The sequence below is a fragment of the Protopterus annectens genome, chromosome 9.part0 (genome assembly GCF_019279795.1).
Source record: "Protopterus annectens isolate FY-2018-M chromosome 9.part0, PAN1.0, whole genome shotgun sequence".
Lineage (NCBI taxonomy): Eukaryota > Metazoa > Chordata > Ceratodontiformes > Protopteridae > Protopterus > Protopterus annectens.
In genome coordinates, this window is record NC_056743.1 from 1,745,177,356 (window position 1) to 1,745,192,558 (window position 15,203).

The following is a 15,203-nucleotide window of genomic DNA, read 5'->3' on the forward strand; positions in this document are numbered from 1 at the left end:
ATTTACAGAGACGGGTTTCTGAAAAGATGACCAGCTGTTTGTATCATTTGCTCCCAGCAGACTGGGTTCCAAAGTTTCTAAAAACGTATCTAGATGACTATCAGCTTGCTACTCCTTTGTCTATTCTACAAACAAGATTATAGCTTTAAACCCCAAGGCCCATTCCGCAAGGTGTCTGGTAACTTTTGCAGCCTTTTACAGGAACTCTTCCACTGTTAACTAGTGCTATTGTTGCTAGTTGGTCTACCCTGTACACCTTTTCCAAACCGTACAAGTTAAACATTATATCTGATGTAAATCTTTATTCATTCCTTTTTGTTAAGACTTTGGTTCCGTCCTCTGAACCGACACGGCCGTTACCAAGCTCGGGCCAGCCAAAAACTCTCAGCTAAGACCTACCCACAATGCCCCTCATAGTCTCTCCAGATCTCATTTACCGCATTCGTCAGACATGCCAAGCCTTCTCTCAGCCAGGTGTTAGCTTTTTGTGGTTTTTCTGTACTCTAGTGTGTTGTAAGACAGTTTTTTTTCTTGTCTAAAGGTATTTCCTAACTCTACTTTGTTTTTTCCTGACTAAGCCGTGCCCACTACCTTTGGTAGTTCTTTTGTACCATTGTTGGTACTACTCCCTCTCTCCGTACCTTAGTAGGCCCTACTCTTACCTTTGTATATCTTAGTACCATTGTTGGTACTCTTTCCTCTTATCTGTGTAAAAAAAAAAAAAAAAAATGCTTTCTTTCATTTTATTAGTGATATAGTTTGTTGTGTGGTTATACTGTGTATTATGGTGGATAAGGCCTAGCTTGGTTTCAAACAATGTATTAAGTGTGAAAGCAAGTTGCCCAATTCTGACAGTCACGCCCGGTGGATTTACTGATTCCTCTTCAGAACAGGGATATTCTCTTCTTCCCTATGAGGACTCTGATGCTGAAGAATCTATCCCTTCAGCCTCTCCTCCTGAGGACTACTCTTTTGGGGAAACCCTGCACACCATGAGGGAACATTACCATTGGGAAAGCCAGGATTATTCAGACTCCAAGAAAAGGCTCAGAGACTTTCTTTTATTGCCTCAGCACAGGCCTCTTGCTATCCCCCTGTACTAGATATTGTTGATTGTTTTTTTCTGAATCCAGTTTGACTCCTGATTCTTTACCCCCTGCACCAGCTAAGCCAGATAGGTACTACAGGGTTCCGGATTCTCATAAATTTCTTTATAAAAACCCTGCTGCTGATCCAGAAACTATTTCTCAGGGTCCCAAAGGGGTCAAGGCTTCCACTGCAAGAAACCCTTTTCCCTCTGATAGGGATTCTAGAGCACTGGACAGATGAGGGGAAAAAGTTTACACCTCTGCTACTTTAGCTGTAAGGGCTTTAAACTGCCAGTTTCATATGCTTAAATATCAACAATACCTAATGTCTTTGCTAAACCAGAAAATGCTTACAAGCTCTGAATGTCCTGAGAACAAGGAAATGCAGGATTTATTGCATGCAGCTGAACAAGTGGGCAAGCATACTTTGCAATGTGGTTTTGATTCATTAGAGGCATCTTGCAGAGCCGCAGTTACAGGTTCTGTCATTCGAAAGCATGCTTGGTTAAAAGAACAGAGTTTACCTGATCATGTTAAAGCAAAATTATTGGATGGTCCACTACAGCATACTTTGTTTGGTGTTAAGACTGAAGAGGTGTTAAAGAAAATTGAGGATAAAGCAATATCAATGCAGACAGTAAAGGATTTCTTACAGGTTCAGCCACGTAGATTTAGCAGGAACTGGCCTTCTAAAACTTGGTCCTTTCCAGTGTCAGACAGACCACAAAGAGGCAGATACAGATGCCCAAGAGGCAGATCTCAGCCCCAAGGCTCACACAGACCTAAACAATGGGGTGCTTCAGCCCCCAAAGGCAGAGAAGACAAATCACAACCTTATAGGAAACAGTCCCAATGACTTTCCTCTACAAATGCCAAGCACTTACCTTTTGGTAGCACCCTTAGGGGGAAAACTAGCACTTTTCTCAGAAAATTGGCACATGATCACCCAGGACAAATGGGTACTGAATATTGTTTCTTAGGGTTACAGGTTCCACTTTCACACCCTACCAAGGTCAAAAGGTATGCCAGACCTGCCATAAAATCAATGGGCAGAGGCCCAAAAACAAATTTCTGCTCTCATGGACATGAGGGCTGTTCAAAAAGTACCACAGCAAGGACAGGGGCAAGGATTTTACTCGATACTTTTCTTGGTACCCAGAAAGGACAAAGCCTGGAGACCAATATTGGACCTGTCTATTCTGAACACTTTCCTGGATGTTCCAAAATTCAAAATGTTGACACTGCCGCAACTTCTACCCATGCTGGGCAAGAAGGCTTGGCTAATTACTTTGGACCTCAGAGGCATGCCTGCATGTCCCAATCAGACAATCTTGCAGAAGATACCTCAGATTCATAGCTGGCTCAATGCATTACCAATTCTCTGCACTGCCCTTTGGCTTATCTACTGCGCCCAGGGTCTTCACAAAATGCCTGGCACCAGTAATTGCATTTTACAGAAAAAAAGGAATTCAAATATATCCCTACTTGGATGACCGCCTTATTCAAGCAGAGAACAAGGACATTCTACTAAAGCATCTGGCGTTTGTAAAAATATTACTAATTTGCCTAGGGTACACAGTAAACGAAAATAAATCAAAACTAGTGCCCTCTCAAGACATAATATTCCTGGGTGCAAGCTTAAATACAACTGCCCAGATGGCTTATCTCACGCCAGACAAGCAAAGGCAACTGACTCATTACTTTCAAATGATGGCAACAAAGACCCAGCTACCTGCAAGAAAAATACTGCAGGCTTTGGGCTTCATGGCATCCTGCATCCTACTAATTCCATATGCAAGACTGCATACGAGGAAGCTACAATGGTATCTAAAAAGTGTTGGATTCAACATTGCCACAGCCTGGAAACAATAATAACTCTTATTCCCTGTCTGCAACAGGAGTTTCGATGGTGGGTACTGGTCTGTCACCACAACAAGGGACAGCCTTTCACTTCACCCACAGCCAGGCAGACACTAATAACACGTGCATCGGATTATGCCTGGGGGCACACATGGCAGGAAAATGTATTCAGGGCACGTGGCCTGCGGACCAAATGCATCTTCATGTCAGTCAAAAAAAGATGCTAGCTGTACAGAATGCCCTGACAGCCTTCAAGGATCTACTACATCCAGGACAACTATTACTAAAGACGGACAATACTACAGTTATGTGGTACGTAAACAAGCAAGGGGGCACACATTCCTACCCCCTTTGCAGGTAAGCCATGACTTTGTGGAACACAGCACAGACCTATCAAGTACGTCTGCAGGCACAATTCCTCCCAGGAAAGAAAAATACTCTGGCAGACGAACTAAGCAGAAACCTCATGGACCCTCACGAGTGGAAACTAGATCCACAGGTCTTCAGCATGATAACAAGGAAATGGGGATGCCCAGACATCTTTTTGCCTCCCCTCACAACTGCCAGCTACAGAGATTCTGCACAAAGACAAGCTTGGAAAGTAGATGCTCTATCACTCAGCTGGAAAACCCTAATAGTTTATGCCTTTCCACCACTGCCTCTCCTTCCCAAGGTACTCCTAAAGTCAGACAAGTGAAGCCAAAAATGATTGATTGCCCCAGACTGGCCACACCAGTACTGGTACCCAATCCTAAAGAGCTTGTCTCAAGGCCCAGCTTGGACTTTACCACAAATTCCTCATCTTCTGACTCAACAAAACAATTGGATCCTGCACAGCCAACTCAGAACCTTAAATCTGGCTGCATGGCGGATAATATTGCCACTCAGAACACACCTCTCTCTAAAGCTGTTATGGATGTCATTTTGGAAGCCAGGAGGCCCAGCACCAGGAAGTCATATGCAGAAAAATGGAAGAGATTCTGTGCTTGGAACCAGGCACAAGGACTTTGACCATTTGTTCCAAATATTACTCAGATTTTACAATGCTTAACTGAGATTCTGGAGAAAGGCCTATCCTCAGTTAAGATCCATGCCTCTGCCATTTCAGCTCATTACAATACGGAACCTCCTATTTTTTCTCATCCACTGCTAAGACAGTACCTCAGAGGGGCAAAAAACATAAGACCCCCAAGGAGAACACCGATACCTACATGGGACCTCAACTTTGTTTTGGAAAAGCTCACACTGCCTCCTTTTGAGCCAGCCAATACAGCTGATATAAAATTCTTATCATGGAAAACTGCTCTGCTCCTAGCAATAACTTCAGCAAGAAGAGTCTCAGAGTTACAGGCATTAATGGCAGTTTAACCTTTTATCATTTTTCATCCAGACAGGGTTTCTCTAAGGGCAGACCCAACATTTATGCCAAAGGTAGTATCCAGTGTGGCTCTTAACCAAACCATTCATTTGCCAACATTTTATCCAAATCCTCAGAATAAAGGGGAGAGACTTCTACACTCTTTGGACATACACAGGCAGCTACGCTTCTGCTTGGACAAAACAAAAGCATTCAGAAAAACTGAGCAACTGTTTATAGCATATGCTGCAGGATCACAAGGAAAGGCCATCTCAAAGCAGACTATTTCAAAATGGATAGGACACTGTATTCGTTTCTGCTATGCACAGCATGGCAAGTCAGTGCCCAAGAATATTAGGCCACATTCTACCAGGGCAGCAGCCACTTCAGCAGCCTTTCTCAGAGGAATACCAACCAAGGAAATCTTGGAGGCTGCAACTTGAGTTCAGTGCACATGTTTACCAAACATCATCACTTACCTCTTTACTCTTAAATCCAGAGCAGGCTTTCCCACTGCCGTTCTGCAGGGCCTCATAGCGACTCCTAATCCTATTTAGACCCAGCCACCTTACCTCAGCTTTGGGATTCAACCCAAGTGTAATGACTGCAACAGTGAAACACGAACATAGCACAGTTGTGTACCTACCATAAATGTAGATGTTCGAGTGTAGTTACTGTTGCAGTCCAGGTTACCCACCCTCCATCCTCCTTTCTTTGCTGGGACTTATCTGTACTTCTCGATCCTATACAACCTATGTGGTGTATTTGCTTGTAGATGAAGGTATTGTTTTTATTTTACTGTATGTTTTTATAAGCAATATGTATTGCCTACCTTCTTGGGGGCACCTGACATCTGGGGCAAGAAACACTGAAGAAAATGGCATCGGCTGCATCTTGTATACCCCTGGCGCACTGACGTCAGGGAAGAGGCGACAGCAACCGACGCCGGACCAGGACTTTGGAATTCAGGCCAACTGCGGGTAGCTTGCTAGCAGGATAACCCAAGTGTAATGACTGCAACAGTGAATACCCTCGAACATCTACATTTCTAGTAGGTACACAACTGCACTTTCTCCATAGCCCAGATACACTAGCTGTTTCTGGGCCTGCCAGAACCAAAGATTCTTTCTAATATCTCCAGTATTAGAACTCCTGAGTGAAACCTTTTTTTTCCTTTTTGCATCCTTGCAGCCTGATTCCCAGTCCCCCTGTTCTAAGAAAGCCTGATTCCTCCTATAGAGTGAATGGTTCTTAAAAGCACTTACACAAATTATCGTGGTGCTGATCCAGCAGGTGTTGTCCATGGATTCCAGCAAGTAAGTCAGTGTGGTTGCAGCCAGAAATTAAATAAAAAAAAAAAAAAGGGCAATATGCTCAAGATTTAAACCACAGCTACCGTGTCAGTCCCAGAAAGCCCCTTCTGGTGGTCCCCTGCCATTAATAAACTACAACAGAAAGAAGAAGCTGTTGCAGAAAAAGATGAAGTACCAAGACTGGCAAATCTCCCTTATTAGCCTCAACAAAAAGTTGAGATCCCTCATCAAAACCTCTAAAGCCAGCTATGAAGGCAGAATTGCAGCAGACACTAAAAACAACCACAAAGCCTTCTATAGTTCTATCAAGAATATCCATGGCAATACCCAGGTTTGCTCTGAGTTAGTGCACAATGGTACCTCCTATACTGAGCCAACACATATTGCCAACATACTGGCTGATTCAATGCCACCCCCCCCCCCCCCAAAGGACCAATCACAATACCAGAGGAATGCCAGGCACCCAGTGTTACTGCAGCACAGGTTAAAGCTGCATTGTCCAAGACGACAAATACAGCTTCCATGGGACCTATCAATATCCCTGGATGTGTTCTACATGAACTACAAAGTGAAATGGCACCACATCTATACGCCATGTTCAATCACAGCCTCACCTCAGGCTTTGATCGTACCGAATGGCGCACTGCTAGTCATCCCTCTCCATAAAGTGGGAGCAACTACAGACTCTGGGAATTATCTCCCCATTAGCCTGACGAGTTTGATGTGTAAGGCTATGGGGAGCATCATCATGGACCTAATTAACAAGGATATAGGGAATCTCCAAACTCTAGATCCCATGCAATTTGGTTTTGTGAAAGGTAGCTCATGCCTGCTCAACCTGGTTGACGTCTTTGAGTCTGTCACCAGAGCTGTGGATGAGGGCAAGGCAGCTGTTCGTTTCACTGTTGCAGTCATTACATTTGGGTAATCTGCTGGCAGGTTGCCCTCAGTCGGCCTGATTAACAAAGTCTTGGGTCCTGCATCGGTTGCTGTCCCTTCTTTCATGACATCAAGTTTATAAAACATGCAGCCAACGCCATTTTCACCAGTCTTTCTTGCTGCGCGGTTCCCGAAGCAGAAGCAGTTCACAAGTGCCGGTCGGCCGACTCCTGAAATTTTCGTTTTCGAGTTTCAGAACAGAAGTCTTCAACCTAAAGCGAAGTACCCCATTGGGGAAACTTTTTCTTGCTCCTTACCGATGTCAGTAAAAGTTAATTGTATTACTCAGATATTGCAGGGTTCCTGACTCCCACAAATTCCTTTTTAAAAACCCTACTGACCCTGAAACCATTTCTCAGGGTCCCAAGGGCGTTCAGGCTTCTACTGCTAAAAAACCTACCCCTTCTGATAGAGACTCCAGGGTGCTGGATAGATGGGGTAAGAAGGTTTACATGTCTGCAACCTTGGCAATCAGGGCTTTAAACTGTCAATTTCATATTCTTAAATATCAGCAGCATGTCATGGGTTTACTTAAACATAAAATGATGTTGATTTCTGACTGTGTGGAAAATAGAGTTGCAGTATTTATTGCTTTCAGCTGAGCAAGTGTGAAAGCATACTTTGCAGTGTGGTTTTGATTCCTTGGAGGCTTCTTGCAGGGCCGCTGTAACTGGATCTGTGATGAGAAGGCATGATTGGCTCAAGGAGCAAAATCTGCCTGATCATGTTAAAGCAAAATTGTTGGATGCTCCTTTACAACAGGACAGTCTATTTGGTAATAAGGCAGAAGAAGTTTTGAAAAAGTTCTGGCTTACACCCAGTATCCAAGATGAAGTCTTTCTTCCCCCAGGGTATAATACACTTACATCTGATAGAACAAACAGGAAAGGAGGAGGAGTAGCCATTCTCTTTAAAAACACCCTTAACCTCCAGCTCCTGCACACCACACCACACCACCCAGTTTTCAAACTGCTGAAGTCCTGTTTTCTGTCCTATCCATAAGAAACACCAAGAAGATTAATATAATATGCTGCTATATACCTCCAGGCAACAACTCGCTCATAATAGAAGACATCCTACACTGGACAAAGGACAATCTACCTCAGGAAACGATCCTACTAGGAGACCTTAACACTGACTGGGCAACCTGTAACTCCAGCAGCCCCTCTACACATATCAATCTATATGGGTTCTCTCAACTAATTAAAGAACCAACTAGAATAGATGAGAAAACAGAGAGAATCCATACTGGACTGGACACTAACCAACTATCCCAAACAAAACTATACAGTAGGCTGCCTCCCAGATGACTTAAGTGATCATCTCCCCACCTTCCTACTCCAGAAACACTCCAATCACCCCAAACCAGTAGTCTACAAATTTGTAATGAGATTGACCGTGAACCTTACCCCACGATACCTACCTACTGGCCTCAGTCACTGCAACTGGGAACCACTCCGGACACTGGTTAGACCAGGCAGTAGACTACTTCAATACAACCTTCTCTAACATCCTTAGTAGTCTAGCTCTCGGCAGACAGCACAAAGTCAAAGCCAACCACGCACCCTGGCTAAATAGAGACACCAGAGCCTTACTAAAGCTAGAGATAAAGCCTGGAAAATCTGGAAAACTGACAAAACCCTAGCTCCAGACAATACTATCAACAGCTTAGAAACAAGGCCAAGGCTGAATCCAAAATAAACAAACAAAACTATTTTCTTAGCCAAAGGAAATATTCAAATAGTCCACAAAAATTCTGGCATGCCATTAACTCCCTACTAAAGCCAGGCAAAACCACAACCCCAGCACCCATCTCTACTAACAATACCCTAGACATAGCTTCTCAATTTAATAACCATTTTACTAAATCCATCTTAGCCCTGTCCAGTCAAATAACCAAAAGCAGTCTACCTCAGTCACAACATAACCTATTCCACACCACCTCTTTCAGCCTATCACCAGTGCCCACCACAACTATCAAAAAACTCCTCCTAAAACTAAAGCCAACCACACTAGCAGCTGATAACATACCTGCTGCATACCTAAAATGGCTAGTGACTCCTTATCATATCCTGTCTCCATCCTTATCAACCGCTCCATACTAGAATCCTACATACCCAAACTCTGGAAAGTATCTGATCATTCCTCTCCATAAAGGAGGTAATTCTTATGAATTCTCCAACTACCGACCTATTGCCATCCTTTGCCCTTATCCAAAATTCTTGAGAAATGCATCCACTTGCAAGTGATGACATTTCTTAACACACACAATCTACTATCTACCACACAACACGGTTTCCATTCACATCACAGCACTACCACAGCCCTTTTATCTTTCACTAATTATATAAACCTTCACAGGAATGATAACAAATATGTATCAGCCATTTTCCTAGACCTCTCAAAAGCATTTGATATGGTCTCCCACTCCATTCTACTAGACTCACTAACATCATTATCCTTCACCTCCTCTACTATAGCCTGGTTCAGAAGCTACTTGTCTGATAGGCAACAATCAGTCCAGTGGAAAGGAACTCTGTCTACACAACTTCCAGCCACCATAGGTGTCCCACAGGGCTCTATACTAGGCCCGCTGTTATTCTCTATTTTCACAAATAACCTCAAATGCTCTACACAACATGCCACACTCATACAATATGCAGATGATTCAACTCTGATCTGCTCCGCCTCATGTCCCACCACCCACGATACACTCACTCAAGATACCTTTATCTCAGTAGAAAAATGGATATCTGGGATCCAACTAATTCTAAATCCCAAAAAGACAAAACTGCTATTATTTACCCCTAATAGAACAAAAAAACCCTCTCCTTTACCATAACCTCTAATGACGGCACCACCATCTCCTTCTAACCACACCAAATTTCTGGGCATTGAAATAGACAATAATCTCCACTTTGATGTTCACATCTCACATACCATAAAACTAGTACACAAAAACTAGGCTCCTATACAGGCATAAGTCCTTTCTCTCACAAAAGCAAGAGTCACTCTTGCACAAAGCCACCTCCTCTCAACTCTATTATACGCAGCACCAATCTTTACCCAAATCAGACAATGTGACCTAGACAAACTAGAATCATGCTACAATAAAATAGCCAAGTTTGCTACTAACTCAACCTATAGAACCCATCACTGTGCTGCACTAAAAGAACTAAAATGGCTTGAGCTACCACAGCTACTTAACTATCACCAGCTGGGCACAGCCTACAATATTCTCAAATATCCTGAAAAACCCTCATTATCCAACCTACTTACTATCTATACTACAAACCATACCTAAGATCCAGTGAAAATCTCTTCTTTCCATCACCAAGGCTAACAATGCAGGAAGCTCTACTCCACACCGCTGCAGAAATTGGAACTCTCTTCCCTATCTGTGTCCACTGCCCCCTCCACATCCATATTCAAAAACGCCCTCAAATCGCACCTTCTTAGTACATGGTTATGCCCTTGTATCACATAACCCTACCCGTACTACTGTTAACTCCCCAAATTCCCCTCTAATCACATGCTGGAGCTCTGATCCCCTGTAGGCTTGGTCATCTGAAAGGGTACTTTTAACTGTAGAATCTTACTTGATATATTTTCTTTTCTTACCAAAGTATGACTGACATTGTCTTTTTACCCATGTTCTATATTTTTTACCTGGAATGTTTTTATTAATTCTTGTTATATTACTATGCTCAGCATACATGATGTAACCTGTTTTGTGTATTATGCTGGATGTACTGTATTTGTATAACTTGATGTTGGAGCTTTTCTCCCCGGGCCTCCGCTGAAAATGGACCTGGTCCAGTCGGAATTTCCCGGTTAACAAATGTAAAATAAAATAAATAAAAACAAATAAATAAAAAGATGGAAGATAAAGCTAAATCTATGCAAACTGTAAAAGATTTCCTACAAGTGCAGCCACCCAGCTTCAGTAGGCACTGGCCTACTAAGAAATGGTCCTTTCCAGTACCCACCAGAGCCGCTCAGGTCAAACCCAGACACTCCAAAGGCTCCAGGTTTCAGTCACAAGGAACTTCTAGAACAAAACAATGGGGTGCCTCCACCTCCAAATCTGGAAGTAACAAGGTACCTTCCTATCGTAAACAGTCTCAATGACTTTCCTCTGCAATCACCAAGCACTTATCTTTTGGCCGCCCCTTTGGGGGGAAACTGGCACTTCATGCACAAAATTGGCAACTAATTACCAAGGACAAGTGGGTTTTAAGTATAGTATCCCAGGGATACAGATTTCATTTCCACATGTTGCCAATCCCAAACGGATGGCCAGATCTACCTCCAAATCAGTGGGCAGAGGCCCAGAAACAAGTTATGTCCCTCTTGAATATGGGGGCTATTCAACCAGTACCAGAAAAGGAAAAAGGACACTGTTTTTATTCAAGACTTTTCCTGGTACCCAGAAAAGACAAATCATGGCATCCAATTCTGGACATACCCATTCTAAATACATTTCTGGACATTCCAAAATTCAAGATGCTGACTCTACAGCAGTTACTGCCTATACTAGGCAAGGATGCCTGGTTGGTAACTCTAGACTTAAGAGGCTTACCTGCATATCCCAAGCCGGGAATCTTGCAGAAGATACCTCCGCTTCAAAGCAGGCTATTTGCATTACCAGTTCTCTGCACTGCCCTTTGGCTTATCTACTGCGCCCAGGGTCTTCACAAAGTGCCTGGCATCAGTAATTGCATTTTGCAGACAAAGAAACATTCAGATTTATCCTTACCTGAATGATTGTCTAATTCAGGCAGAAAACAAGGACACTCTTCTAAAGCATCTAGCATTTGTAAAACAGCTTCTCACTTGTCTAGGGTACACCATAAACGAAAGGAAATCACAACTGGTACCCTCTCAAATAATTACATTCCTAGGTGCAAGCTTGAGTATAACTGCCCAGATGAATTAACTCACGCCAGAAAAACAAATTCAGTTGATAACTTACTTCAAACAAGTGGCCACAAAATCCCAGCTATCTGTAAGACAAATTCTGCAGGCCTTGGGGTTCATATCTTCCTGCATTCTAATAATTCCATATGCAAGACTGCATAGGAGGAAACTTCAGTTGTACCTAAAAAGCTTATGGGAGTCAACATTGTCACAGCCTGGAAACAATGATTCCTGTCATTTCTTGCCTGCAGCAAGAGTTCCAATGGTGGGCAGAGGCCTGTCACCAAAACAAGGGACAGTCATTCATTCCACCCCGTGCCACCCAAACCCTGACTACAGACGCTTCAGATTATGCTTGGGAGGCACATCTGGCAGGGAGATGCATTCAGGGCCAATGGAGCCCAAATCTAATGCACCTACATATCAACCAGAAAGAGATGCTAGCTGTACAGAATGCTCTGACAGCCTTCAAAGACTATCTTCATCCAGGACAACTACTGATGAAGACAGACAACACCACAGTCATGTGGTACATAAACAAGCAGGGGGGTACCCATTCCTACCCCCTTTGTAGACTAACCATGGCTTTGGGGAACACGGCCTTGACTTATCAAATACATCTGCAAACTCAGTTCCTGCCAGGAAAGCAAAATACTCTAGCAGCAAACTAAGCAGAAGTCTTATGGACCCACATGAATGGAAACTGGATCCACAAATCTTCAGCATGTTGAGACACAAATGGGGGAGCCCAGACGTGGATCTTTTTGCCTCACCCCAAAACTATCAGTTGGAAAATTCTGCACAAGAGTTAATCAGAAAAAGCTTGGAAAGTGGATGCTCTATCCTTCAGCTGGAAAAACCTATCAGTCTATGCCTTTCCCCCTCTGCCTCTGCTCTCCAAGGTCTTACTAAAAGTCAGACAGGAAAAACCAAAAATGTTTCTGATTGCTCCAGACTGCCCTCGCCAACACTGGTACCCGCTCCTACGCAATATGTCACACCTTCCTCCGTGGTACCTGCCTTAGACACCTTATCTACTGTCTCAGCAGAACTATCAAATTCTGCACACTCTGCTCCAAACTCTTAATCTTGCAGCATGGCTAATAAACTAATTTCACCAGTTACATCTCTCAGCAAACCTGTGATGGATGTAATTTTGGAGGCTAGAAGGCCTAGAACTAGAAAATCTTATGCAGATAAATGGAAAAGATTCTGTGCCTGGCACCAAGCACAAGGAATAAGCATAGCAATGCCCAATATTCTTCAGATCCTGCAATATTTAACTGAGATGCTTCACAAGGGCCTATCTTTTTCTTCCATAAAAATCCATGCCTGTGCCATTTCAGCTCATTAGAACACAGAGCACTGAACTCATGCCCTGCTAAAGCAGTACCTCAGAGGGGTCAAAAATTTAAGACCTCCCAGGAGAGCACCAACTCCTGCATGGGACCTCAATTTTGTGTTGGAAAAGCTCACCCTACCTTCTTTTGAGCTAGCTGCTACTGCGGACATAAAATTACTCTCTTGGAAGACTGCTTTTCTTTAGCAATCACTTCAGCTAGAAGGATTTCAGAACTACAGGCTCTCATGGCAGTGGAGCCTTTTGTTATTTTTTACCTGGACAGGGTGGCTCTCAGGACCAATCCATCCTTTATGCCTAAAGTGGTATCTAGTGTGGCTCTTAATCAGACCATTCATCTGCCAATCTTTTTTCCCAAATCCACAGAAGAAGGGTGAGCAGATTCTGCATTCATTGGATGTACACAGACAACTAAGATTCTACTTAAACAGGATAAAATCTCTAAGAAAATCTGACCAATTACTGGTGGCATTTGCTGCAGGGACAGAGGGAAAGGCTATTTCAAAGCAGACTATTTGAAAATGAATAAGCCATTGTATTTGTTTCTGCTACATGTACCATGGTAAACCGGTCCCCAAGGGGATCAGATCCCATTCCACCAGGGCTGCATCTACTTCTGCAGCCTTTCTCAGAGGTGTTCCTACCAGAGACATTCCAGAAGCTGCTATCTGGAGCTCGGTTCATACGTTTTCCAAATATTACCATTTACCTCTCATCTAAATCCAGAGCAGGCTTTGCCACTGCTGTCCTGCAGGGCCTTATAGCTGCTCCTAATGCTGTATAAGTCCATCCTCCCAACCATAGCTTTGGGATTCTACCCAAATGTAATGACTGCAACAGTGAAACACGAAGAACATAGTACAGTTGTGTACACTTACCATAAATGTAGATTTTCGAGTGTATTCACTGTTGCAGTCCTGGTTACCCACCTGCCCAGCCCCCTGTTTTTCTCTTACTATACCTCTTCTTTCTTTTACTATGCCCAAAAGCCTTTTGGTGTACTTTCTTGCTTTCTATTTGAGGTATATTTTTGTGTTCTAAATTACATGCATATAATATTTTGCTCCCATTTGGGGCCACCTGACATCTGGGGTAAGAAAACTGATGAAAATGGCGTGCTATTGCATGTTTTATAAACCCTGACGACCGGGATCGCCATGGAAGAAGGGACAGCAACCGACGCGAGAACCCCAGACTTTGTTAATCAGGCTTCGACTGAGGGCAATCCTGCCAGCAGATTACCGTAAATGTAATGACTGCAACTGTGATTACACTCAACATCTACATTTATGGTAAGTGTAATAACAACTGTACTTTCATGCAGCCTCCCAAGGCTCTGGCCAAGGCCTTTGATACCATTCCCCATTCAGGAATTATTGATAAACTCACCAAACTAGACATCAACCAGTATATCAAGTAGGTGGGTTGCAAATTGTCTCTCAGAACTCAGTGTGAAAGTAGCGGACTCTAACAGATTGTTGACCAGTCACGAGTAGAGTCCTGCATGGATCAGTCCTCGGTCCTCTCCTGTGTGGATTCTCAGAAGTCCAAGTCAACACGTAGGGACTCTGGCTGACCACGTTTGCAGACGGATTGCAAGTTGGGAGACATTAACTCCCCAGTTGATGTAGACATTCTACAGAAAGGCCTCACGGAGACCAATGACTGGTGTCGAAAACATTGCCTTAAGCTTAATGCCAAAAAATGCATTGTCATCCCCCTTCGGAAAAACTCAGTTCTCACTAATTACCACATCGATGGGAGCCCACTGAACACTCAAGGTGTTATAAGAGACCTGGGGACACAGGTTGATGACAACCTCTCCTTTGACTACCACAATTGCTACTGTGGTCAGAAAGTCCTTCTATATGGCACACCTCATTACCATGGGTTTTGCATCCAGGAAGGCCAGGCAAGAGGTCATAATCACTCTCCTCTTCCTCATTAGCTGTAGTCATCGAAAGTATAATGCCCATTTGGCATGTACCTCACTAGACACATGCAACAGCTGGAAAGGCCACAAAAGTACCTTATGAAGAGGATCTTTAAACAGATGTCCTACACGGACAGACTCAAAAGAACTCCAGCTAGTCTCTGTCTCATATCTCCTACTAAGAGGCGATCTTTGCTTGACTTGCAAAGCCATGTCTGACCCAGCTCTGTTTGAAATGCTACATGTAAGGAAATCCAAATCCCTCCACACCACATGCTCCAGAGACGTCAACCTCATTTCCAAAATCAACAGAACATGCTGGAGGGACATGTTCCTAACCCAGAGACTGCCCATGCTCTGGAATAGACTTTCACATACATGTCAAGCAGACCATTTTCACTGGCCCTCTTCAAGATAAATCTTGGATGAGTGG